We start from the raw sequence: 10,652 nt of genomic DNA, 5'->3' as shown, positions 1-10,652 counted from the left end.
CTATTATGTTGGTGCGGCTTCGGAACTTTTAAATATCTCGATATATCTCGAAAACTACGCTTCTGATCAAAAAATATCATAGAACATAAATTGTAGGAAACATAATTCTCTACAAAAAACGTCTCTTAACATTTTGCCATAGCTCGCTTCGTTTCCGAGATATTTGCAGATTCAGCTCAAAGGAACGGGCCTGACGGACATATTTCGAGATACTTCTTCTTCTTGTTGTTCTTCCTCTGCACAGCTAAGCTGGAAGTGGCATTTGCAGCTCGCAATAGTGCAGAGTTGTCTCAACGAAAGGGGCCACGGTGTTTCTGTATCTCTATTATGTTGGTGCGGCTTCGGAACTTTTAAATATCTCAATATATCTCGAAAACTACGCTTCTGATCAAAAAATATCATAGAACATAAATTGTAGGAAGCATAATTCTCTACAAAAAAGGTCTCTTAACATTTTGCCATAGCTCGCTTCGTTTCCGAGATATTTGCAGATTTATCTCAGGGGAAGGAGCCTAACGGAAATATTTCGAGATATTTCTTCTTCTTGTTGTTCTTCTTCTGCACAGCTAAGCTGGAAGTGACATTTGCGGCTCGCACTAGTGCAGAGTTATCTCAAAGAAAGGGGCCACGGTGTTTCTGTATCCCTATTATGTTGGTGCGGCTTCGGAACTTTTAAATATCTCGAGATATCTCGAAAACTACGCATCTGATCAAAAAATATCATAGAACATAAAAAGTAGGAAACTTAATTCTCTACAAAAAAGGTCTCTTAACATTTTGCCAGAGCTCGCTTCGTTTCCGAGATATTTGCAGATTTATCTCAAGGGAAGGGGCCTGACGGACATATTTCGAGATATTTCTTCTTCTTGTTGTTCTTCTTCTGCACAGCTAAGCTGGAAGTGGCATTTGCGGCTAGCACTAGTGCAGAGTTATCTCAAAGAATGGGGCCACGGTGTTTCTGTATCTCTATTATGTTGGTGCGGCTTCGGAACTTTTAAATATCTCGATATATCTCGAAAACTACGCTTCTGATCAAAAAATATCATAGAACATAAATTGTAGAAAACATAATTCTCTACAAAAAAGGTCTGTTAACATTTTGCCATAGCTCGCTTCGTTTCCGAGATATTTGCAGATATATCTCAAGGGAAGGGGCCTGACGGACATATTTCGAGATATTTCTTCTTCTTGTTGTTCTTCTTCTGCACAGCTAAGCTGGAAGTGGCATTTACAGCTCGCAATAGTGCAGAGTTATCTCAAAGAAAGGGGTCACGGTGTTTCTGTATCTCTATTATGTTGGTGCGGCTTCGGAACTTTTAAATATCTTGATATATCTCGAGAACTACGCATCTGATCAAAAAATATCATAGAACATAAAAAGTAGGAAACTTAATTCTCTACAAAAAAGGTCTCTTAACATTTTGCCATAGCTCGCTTGGTTTCCGAGATATTTGCAGATTTATCTCACGGGAAGGGGCCTGACGGACATATTTCGAGATATTTCTTCTTCTTGTTGTTCTTCTTCTGCACAGCTAAGCTGGAAGTGGCATTTGCGGCTCGCACTAGTGCAGAGTTATCTCAAAGAAAGGGGCCACGGTGTTTCTGTATCTCTATTATGTTGGTGCGGCTTCGGAACTTTTAAATATCTCGATATATCTCGAAAACTACGCTTCTGATCAAAAAATATCATAGAACATAAATTGTAGGAAACATAATTCTCTACAAGAAACGTCTCTTAGCATTTTGTCATAGCTCGCTTCGTTTCGGAGATATTTGCAGATTCAGCTCAAAGGAACGGGCCTGACGGACATATTTCGAGATACTTCTTCTTCTTGTTGTTCTTCCTCTGCACAGCTAAGCTGGAAGTGGCATTTGCAGCTCGCAATAGTGCAGAGTTATCTCAAAGAAAGGGGCCACGGTGTTTCTGTATCTCTATTATGTTGGTGCGGCTTCGGAACTTTTAAATATCTTGATATATCTCGAGAACTACGCATCTGATCAAAAAATATCATAGAACATAAAAAGTAGGAAACTTAATTCTCTACAAAAAAGGTCTCTTAACATTTTGCCATAGCTCGCTTCGTTTCCGAGATATTTGCAGATTTATCTCAAGGGAAGGGGCCTGACGGACATATTTCGAGATATTTCTTCTTCTTGTTGTTCTTGTTCTGCACAGCTAAGCTGGAAGTGGCATTGGCAGCTCGCACTAGTGCAGAGTTATCTCAAAGAAAGGGGCCACGGTGTTTCTGTATCTCTATTATGTTGGTGCGGCTTCGGAACTTTTAAATATCTCGATATATCTCGAAAACTACGCTTCTGATCAAAAAATATCATAGAACATAAATTGTAGGAAACATAATTCTCTACAAAAAAGGTCTCTCAACATTTTGCCATAGCTCGCTTCGTTTCCGAGATATTTGCAGATATATCTCAAGGGAAGGGGCCTGACGGACATATTTCGAGATATTTCTTCTTCTTGTTGTTCTTCTTCTGCACAGCGAAGCTGGAAGTGGCATTCACAGCTCGCAATAGTGCAGAGTTATCTCAAAGAAAGGGGCCACGGTGTTTCTGTATCTCTATTATGTTGGTGCGGCTTCGGAACTTTTAAATATCTCGATATATCTCGAAAACTACGCTTCTGATCAAAAAATATCATAGAACGTAAATTGTAGGAAACGTTATTCTCTACAAAAAAGGTCTCTTAACATTTTGCCATAGCTCGCTTCGTTTCCGAGATATTTGCAGATTTATCTCAAGGGAAGTGGCCTGACGGACATATTTCGAGATATTCCTTCTTCTTGTTGTTCTTGTTCTGCACAGCTAAACTGGAAGTGGCATTTCCAGCTCGCAATCGTGCAGAGTTATCTCAAAGAAAGGGGCCACGGTGTTTCTGTATCTCTATTATGTTGGTGCGGCTTCGGAACTTTTAAATATCTTGATATATCTCGAGAACTACGCCTCTGATCGAAAAATATCATAGAACATAAAAAGTAGGAAACTTAATTCTCTACAAAAAAGGTCTCTTAACATTTTGCCATAGCTCGCTTCGTTTCCGAGATATTTGCAGATTTATCTCAAGGGAAGGGGCCTGACGGACATATTTCGAGATATTTCTTCTTCTTGTTGTTCTTCTTCTGCACAGCTAAGCTGGAAGTGGCATTTGCGGCTCGCACTAGTGCAGAGTTATCTCAAAGAAAGGAGCCACGGTGTTTCTGTATCTCTATTATGTTGGTGCGGCTTCGGAACTTTTAAATATCTCGATATATCTCGAAAACTACGCTTCTGATCAAAAAATATCATAGAACATAAATTGTAGGAAACATAATTCTCTACAAAAAACGTCTCTTAACATTTTGCCATAGCTCGCTTCGTTTCCGAGATATTTGCAGATTCAGCTCAAAGGAACGGGCCTGACGGACATATTTCGAGATACTTCTTCTTCTTGTTGTTCTTCCTCTGCACAGCTAAGCTGGAAGTGGCATTTGCAGCTCGCAATAGTGCAGAGTTGTCTCAACGAAAGGGGCCACGGTGTTTCTGTATCTCTATTATGTTGGTGCGGCTTCGGAACTTTTAAATATCTCAATATATCTCGAAAACTACGCTTCTGATCAAAAAATATCATAGAACATAAATTGTAGGAAGCATAATTCTCTACAAAAAAGGTCTCTTAACATTTTGCCATAGCTCGCTTCGTTTCCGAGATATTTGCAGATTTATCTCACGGGAAGGGGCCTGACGGACATATTTCGAGATATTTCTTCTTCTTGTTGTTCTTCTTCTGCACAGCTAAGCTGGAAGTGGCATTTGCGGCTCGCACTAGTGCAGAGTTATCTCAAAGAAAGGGGCCACGGTGTTTCTGTATCTCTATTATGTTGGTGCGGCTTCGGAACTTTTAAATATCTCGATATATCTCGAAAACTACGCTTCTGATCAAAAAATATCATAGAACATAAATTGTAGGAAAGATAATTCTCTACAAAAAACGTCTCTTAACATTTTGCCATAGCTCGCTTCGTTTCCGAGATATTTGCAGATTCAGCTCAAAGGAACGGGCCTGACGGACATATTTCGAGATACTTCTTCTTCTTGTTGTTCTTCCTCTGCACAGCTAAGCTGGAAGTGGCATTTGCAGCTCGCAATAGTGCAGAGTTATCTCAAAGAAAGGGGCCACGGTGTTTCTGTATCTCTATTATGTTGGTGCGGCTTCGGAACTTTTAAATATCTTGATATATCTCGAGAACTACGCATCTGATCAAAAAATATCATAGAAGATAAAAAGTAGGAAACTTAATTCTCTACAAAAAAGGTCTCTTAACATTTTGCCATAGCTCGCTTCGTTTCCGAGATATTTGCAGATTTATCTCAAGGGAAGGAGCCTAACGGAAATATTTCGAGATATTTCTTCTTCTTGTTGTTCTTCTTCTGCACAGCTAAGCTGGAAGTGGCATTTGCGGCTCGCACTAGTGCAGAGTTATCTCAAAGAAAGGGGCCACGGTGTTTCTGTATCCCTATTATGTTGGTGCGGCTTCGGAACTTTTAAATATCTCGATATATCTCGAAAACTACGCATCTGATCAAAAAATATCATAGAACGTAAAAAGTAGGAAACTTAATTCTCTACAAAAAAGGTCTCTTAACATTTTGCCATAGCTCGCTTGGTTTCCGAGATATTTGCAGATTTATCTCACGGGAAGGGGCCTGACGGACATATTTCGAGATATTTCTTCTTCTTGTTGTTCTTCTTCTGCACAGCTAAGCTGGAAGTGGCATTTGCGGCTCGCACTAGTGCAGAGTTATCTCAAAGAAAGGGGCCACGGTGTTTCTGTATCTCTATTATGTTGGTGCGGCTTCGGAACTTTTAAATATCTCGATATATCTCGAGAACTACGCTTCTGATCAAAAAATATCATAGAACATAAATTGTAGGAAAGATAATTCTCTACAAAAAACGTCTCTTAACATTTTGCCATAGCTAGCTTCGTTTCCGAGATATTTGCAGATTCAGCTCAAAGGAACGGGCCTGACGGACATATTTCGAGATACTTCTTCTTCTTGTTGTTCTTCCTCTGCACAGCTAAGCTGGAAGTGGCATTTGCAGCTCGCAATAGTGCAGAGTTATCTCAAAGAAAGGGGCCACGGTGTTTCTGTATCTCTATTATGTTGGTGCGGCTTCGGAACTTTTAAATATCTTGATATATCTCGAGAACTACGCATCTGATCAAAAAATATCATGGAACATAAAAAGTAGGAAACTTAATTCTCAACAAAAAAGGTCTCTTAACATTTTGCCATAGCTCGCTTCGTTTCCGAGATATTTGCAGATTTATCTCAAGGGAAGGGGCCTGACGGACATATTTCGAGATATTTCTTCTTCTTGTTGTTCTTCTTCTGCACAGCTAAGCTGGAAGTGGCATTTACAGCTCGCAATAGTGCAGAGTTATCTCAAAGAAAGCGGCCACGGTGTTTCTGTATCTCTATTATGTTGGTGCGGCTTCGGAACTTTTAAATATCTCGATATATCTCGAAAACTACGCATCTGATCAAAAAATATCATAGAACATAAAAAGTAGGAAACTTAATTCTCTACAAAAAAGGTCTCTTAACATTTTGCCATAGCTCGCCTCGTTTCCGAGATATTTGCAGATTTATCTCAAGGGAAGGGGCCTGACGGACATATTTCGAGATATTTCTTCTTCTTGTTGTTCTTCTTCTGCACAGCTAAGCTGGAAGTGGCATTTACAGCTCGCAATAGTGCAGAGTTATCTCAAAGAAAGGGGCCACGGTGTTTCTGTATCTCTATTATGTTGGTGCGGCTTCGGAACTTTTAAATATCTTGATATATCTCGAGAACTACGCATCTGATCAAAAAATATCATAGAACATAAAAAGTAGGAAACTTAATTCTCTACAAAAAAGGTCTCTTAACATTTTGCCATAGCTCGCTTGGTTTCCGAGATATTTGCAGATTTATCTCAAGGGAAGGGGCCTGACGGACATATTTCGAGATATTTCTTCTTCTTGTTGTTCTTCTTCTGCACAGCTAAGCTGGAAGTGGCATTTGCGGCTCGCACTAGTGCAGAGTTATCTCAAAGAAAGGGGCCACGGTGTTTCTGTATCTCTATTATGTTGGTGCGGCTTCGGAACTTTTAAATATCTCGATATATCTCGAAAACTACGCTTCTGATCAAAAAATATCATAGAACATAAATTATAGGAAAGATAATTCTCTACAAAAAACGTCTCTTAACATTTTGCCATAGCTCGCTTCGTTTCCGAGATATTTGCAGATTCAGCTCAAAGGAACGGGCCTGACGGACATATTTCGAGATACTTCTTCTTCTTGTTGTTCTTCCTCTGCACAGCTAAGCTGGAAGTGGCATTTACAGCTCGCCATAGTGCAGAGTTATCTCAAAGAAAGGGGCCACGGTGTTTCTGTATCCCTATTATGTTGGTGCGGCTTCGGAACTTTTAAATATCTCGATATATCTCGAAAACTACGCATCTGATCAAAAAATATCATAGAACATAAAAAGTAGGAAACTTTATTCTCTACAAAAAAGGTCTCTTAACATTTTGCCATAGCTCGCTTCGTTTCCGAGATATTTGCAGATTTATCTCAAGGGAAGGGGCCTGACGGACATATTTCGAGATATTTCTTCTTCTTGTTGTTCTTCTTCTGCACAGCTAAGCTGGAAGTGGCATTTGCGGCTCGCACTAGTGCAGAGTTATCTCAAAGAAAGGGGCCACGGTGTTTCTGTATCTCTATTATGTTGGTGCGGCTTCGGAACTTTTAAATATCTTGATATATCTCGAGAACTACGCATCTGATCAAAAAATATCATACAACATAAAAAGTAGGAAACTTATTTCTCTACGAAAAAGGTCTCTTAACATTTTGCCATAGCTCGCTTCGTTTCCGAGATATTTGCAGATTTATCTCAAGGGAAGTGGCCTGACGGACATATTTCGAGATATTCCTTCTTCTTGTTGTTCTTGTTCTGCACAGCTAAACTGGAAGTGGCATTTCCAGCTCGCAATCGTGCAGAGTTATCTCAAAGAAAGGGGCCACGGTGTTTCTGTATCTCTATTATGTTGGTGCGGCTTCGGAACTTTTAAATATCTTGATATATCTCGAGAACTACGCCTCTGATCGAAAAATATCATAGAACATAAAAAGTAGGAAACTTAATTCTCTACAAAAAAGGTATCTTAACATTTTGCCATAGCTCGCTTCGTTTCCGAGATATTTGCAGATTTATCTCAAGGGAAGGGGCCTGACGGACATATTTCGAGATATTTCTTCTTCTTGTTGTTCTTCTTCTGCACAGCTAAGCTGGAAGTGGCATTTGCGGCTCGCACTAGTGCAGAGTTATCTCAAAGAAAGGAGCCACGGTGTTTCTGTATCTCTATTATGTTGGTGCGGCTTCGGAACTTTTAAATATCTCGATATATCTCGAAAACTACGCTTCTGATCAAAAAATATCATAGAACATAAATTGTAGGAAACATAATTCTCTACAAAAAACGTCTCTTAACATTTTGCCATAGCTCGCTTCGTTTCCGAGATATTTGCAGATTCAGCTCAAAGGAACGGGCCTGACGGACATATTTCGAGATACTTCTTCTTCTTGTTGTTCTTCCTCTGCACAGCTAAGCTGGAAGTGGCATTTGCAGCTCGCAATAGTGCAGAGTTGTCTCAACGAAAGGGGCCACGGTGTTTCTGTATCTCTATTATGTTGGTGCGGCTTCGGAACTTTTAAATATCTCAATATATCTCGAAAACTACGCTTCTGATCAAAAAATATCATAGAACATAAATTGTAGAAAACATAATTCTCTACAAAAAAGGTCTGTTAACATTTTGCCATAGCTCGCTTCGTTTCCGAGATATTTGCAGATATATCTCAAGGGAAGGGGCCTGACGGACATATTTCGAGATATTTCTTCTTCTTGTTGTTCTTCTTCTGCACAGCTAAGCTGGAAGTGGCATTTACAGCTCGCAATAGTGCAGAGTTATCTCAAAGAAAGGGGCCACGGTGTTTCTGTATCTCTATTATGTTGGTGCGGCTTCGGAACTTTTAAATATCTTGATATATCTCGAGAACTACGCATCTGATCAAAAAATATCATAGAACATAAAAAGTAGGAAACATAATTCTCTACAAAAAAGGTCTCTTAACATTTTGCGATAGATCGCTTGGTTTCCGAGATATTTGCAGATTTATCTCAAGGGAAGGGGCCTGACGGACATATTTCGAGATATTTCTTCTTCTTGTTGTTCTTCTTCTGCACAGCTAAGCTGGAAGTGGCATTTGCGGCTCGCACTAGTGCAGAGTTATCTCAAAGAAAGGGGCCACGGTGTTTCTGTATCTCTATTATGTTGGTGCGGCTTCGGAACTTTTAAATATCTTGATATATCTCGAGAACTACGCATCTGATCAAAAAATATCATAGAAGATAAAAAGTAGGAAACTTAATTCTCTACAAAAACGGTCTCTTAACATTTTGCCATAGCTCGCTTCGTTTCCGAGATATTTGCAGATTTATCTCAAGGGAAGGGGCCTGACGGACATATTTCGAGATATTTCTTCTTCTTGTTGTTCTTCTTCTGCACAGCTAAGCTGGAAGTGGCATTTACAGCTCGCAATAGTGCAGAGTTATCTCAAAGAAAGGGGCCACGGTGTTTCTGTATCTCTATTATGTTGGTGCGGCTTCGGAACTTTTAAATATCTTGATATATCTCGAGAACTACGCATCTGATCAAAAAATATCATAGAACATAAAAAGTAGGAAACTTAATTCTCTACAAAAAAGGTCTCTTAACATTTTGCCATAGGTCGCTTCGTTTCCGAGATATTTGCAGATTTATCTCAAGGGAAGGGGCCTAACGGACATATTTCGAGATATTTCTTCTTCTTGTTGTCCTTCTTCTGCACAGCTAAACTGGAAGTGGCATTTCCAGCTCGCAATAGTGCAGAGTTATCTCAAAGAGAGGGGCCACGGTGTTTCTGTATCTCTATTATGTTGGTGCGGCTTCGGAACTTTTAAATATCTTGATATATCTCGAACACTACGCATCTGATCAAAAAATATCATAGAAGATAAAAAGTAGGAAACTTAATTCTCTACAAAAAAGGTCTGTTAACATTTTGCCATAGCTCGCTTCGTTTCCGAGATATTTGCAGATATATCTCAAGGGAAGGGGCCTGACGGACATATTTCGAGATATTTCTTCTTCTTGTTGTTCTTCTTCTGCACAGCTAAGCTGGAAGTGGCATTTACAGCTCGCAATAGTGCAGAGTTATCTCAAAGAAAGGGGCCACGGTGTTTCTGTATCTCTATTATGTTGGTGCGGCTTCGGAACTTTTAAATATCTTGATATATCTCGAGAACTACGCATCTGATCAAAAAATATCATAGAACATAAAAAGTAGGAAACTTAATTCTCTACAAAAAAGGTCTCTTAACATTTTGCCATAGCTCGCTTGGTTTCCGAGATATTTGCAGATTTATCTCAAGGGAAGGGGCCTGACGGACATATTTCGAGATATTTCTTCTTCTTGTTGTTCTTCTTCTGCACAGCTAAGCTGGAAGTGGCATTTGCGGCTCGCACTAGTGCAGAGTTATCTCAAAGAAAGGGGCCACGGTGTTTCTGTATCTCTATTATGTTGGTGCGGCTTCGGAACTTTTAAATATCTCGATATATCTCGAAAACTACGCTTCTGATCAAAAAATATCATAGAACATAAATTGTAGGAAAGATAATTCTCTACAAAAAACGTCTCTTAACATTTTGCCATAGCTCGCTTCGTTTCCGAGATATTTGCAGATTCAGCTCAAAGGAACGGGCCTGACGGACATATTTCGAGATACTTCTTCTTCTTGTTGTTCTTCCTCTGCACAGCTAAGCTGGAAGTGGCATTTGCAGCTCGCAATAGTGCAGAGTTATCTCAAAGAAAGGGGCCACGGTGTTTCTGTATCTCTATTATGTTGGTGCGGCTTCGGAACTTTTAAATATCTTGATATATCTCGAGAACTACGCATCTGATCAAAAAATATCATAGAACATAAAAAGTAGGAAACTTAATTCTCTACAAAAAAGGTCTCTTAACATTTTGCCATAGCTCGCTTCGTTTCCGAGATATTTGCAGATTTATCTCAAGGGAAGGGGCCTGACGGACATATTTCGAGATATTTCTTCTTCTTGTTGTTCTTCTTCTGCACAGCTAAGCTGGAAGTGGCATTTCCAGCTCGCAATAGTGCAGAGTTATCTCAAAGAAAGGGGCCACGGTGTTTCTGTATCTCTATTATGTTGGTGCGGCTTCGGAACTTTTAAATATCTTGATATATCTCGAGAACTACGCATCTGATCAAAAAATATCATAGAACATAAAAAGTAGGAAACTTAATTCTCTACAAAAAAGGTCTCTTAACATTTTGCCATAGGTCGCTTCGTTTCCGAGATATTTGCAGATTTATCTCAAGGGAAGGGGCCTAACGGACATATTTCGAGATATTTCTTCTTCTTGTTGTCCTTCTTCTGCACAGCTAAACTGGAAGTGGCATTTCCAGCTCGCAATAGTGCAGAGTTATCTCAAAGAGAGGGGCCACGGTGTTTCTGTATCTCTATTATGTTGGTGCGGCTTCGGAAC

The sequence above is a fragment of the Osmia lignaria genome, unplaced genomic scaffold, assembly GCF_051020975.1.
Source record: "Osmia lignaria lignaria isolate PbOS001 unplaced genomic scaffold, iyOsmLign1 scaffold0012, whole genome shotgun sequence".
NCBI classification, from domain to species: domain Eukaryota; kingdom Metazoa; phylum Arthropoda; class Insecta; order Hymenoptera; family Megachilidae; genus Osmia; species Osmia lignaria.
Note: the sequence above shows the minus strand (reverse complement) of the source record.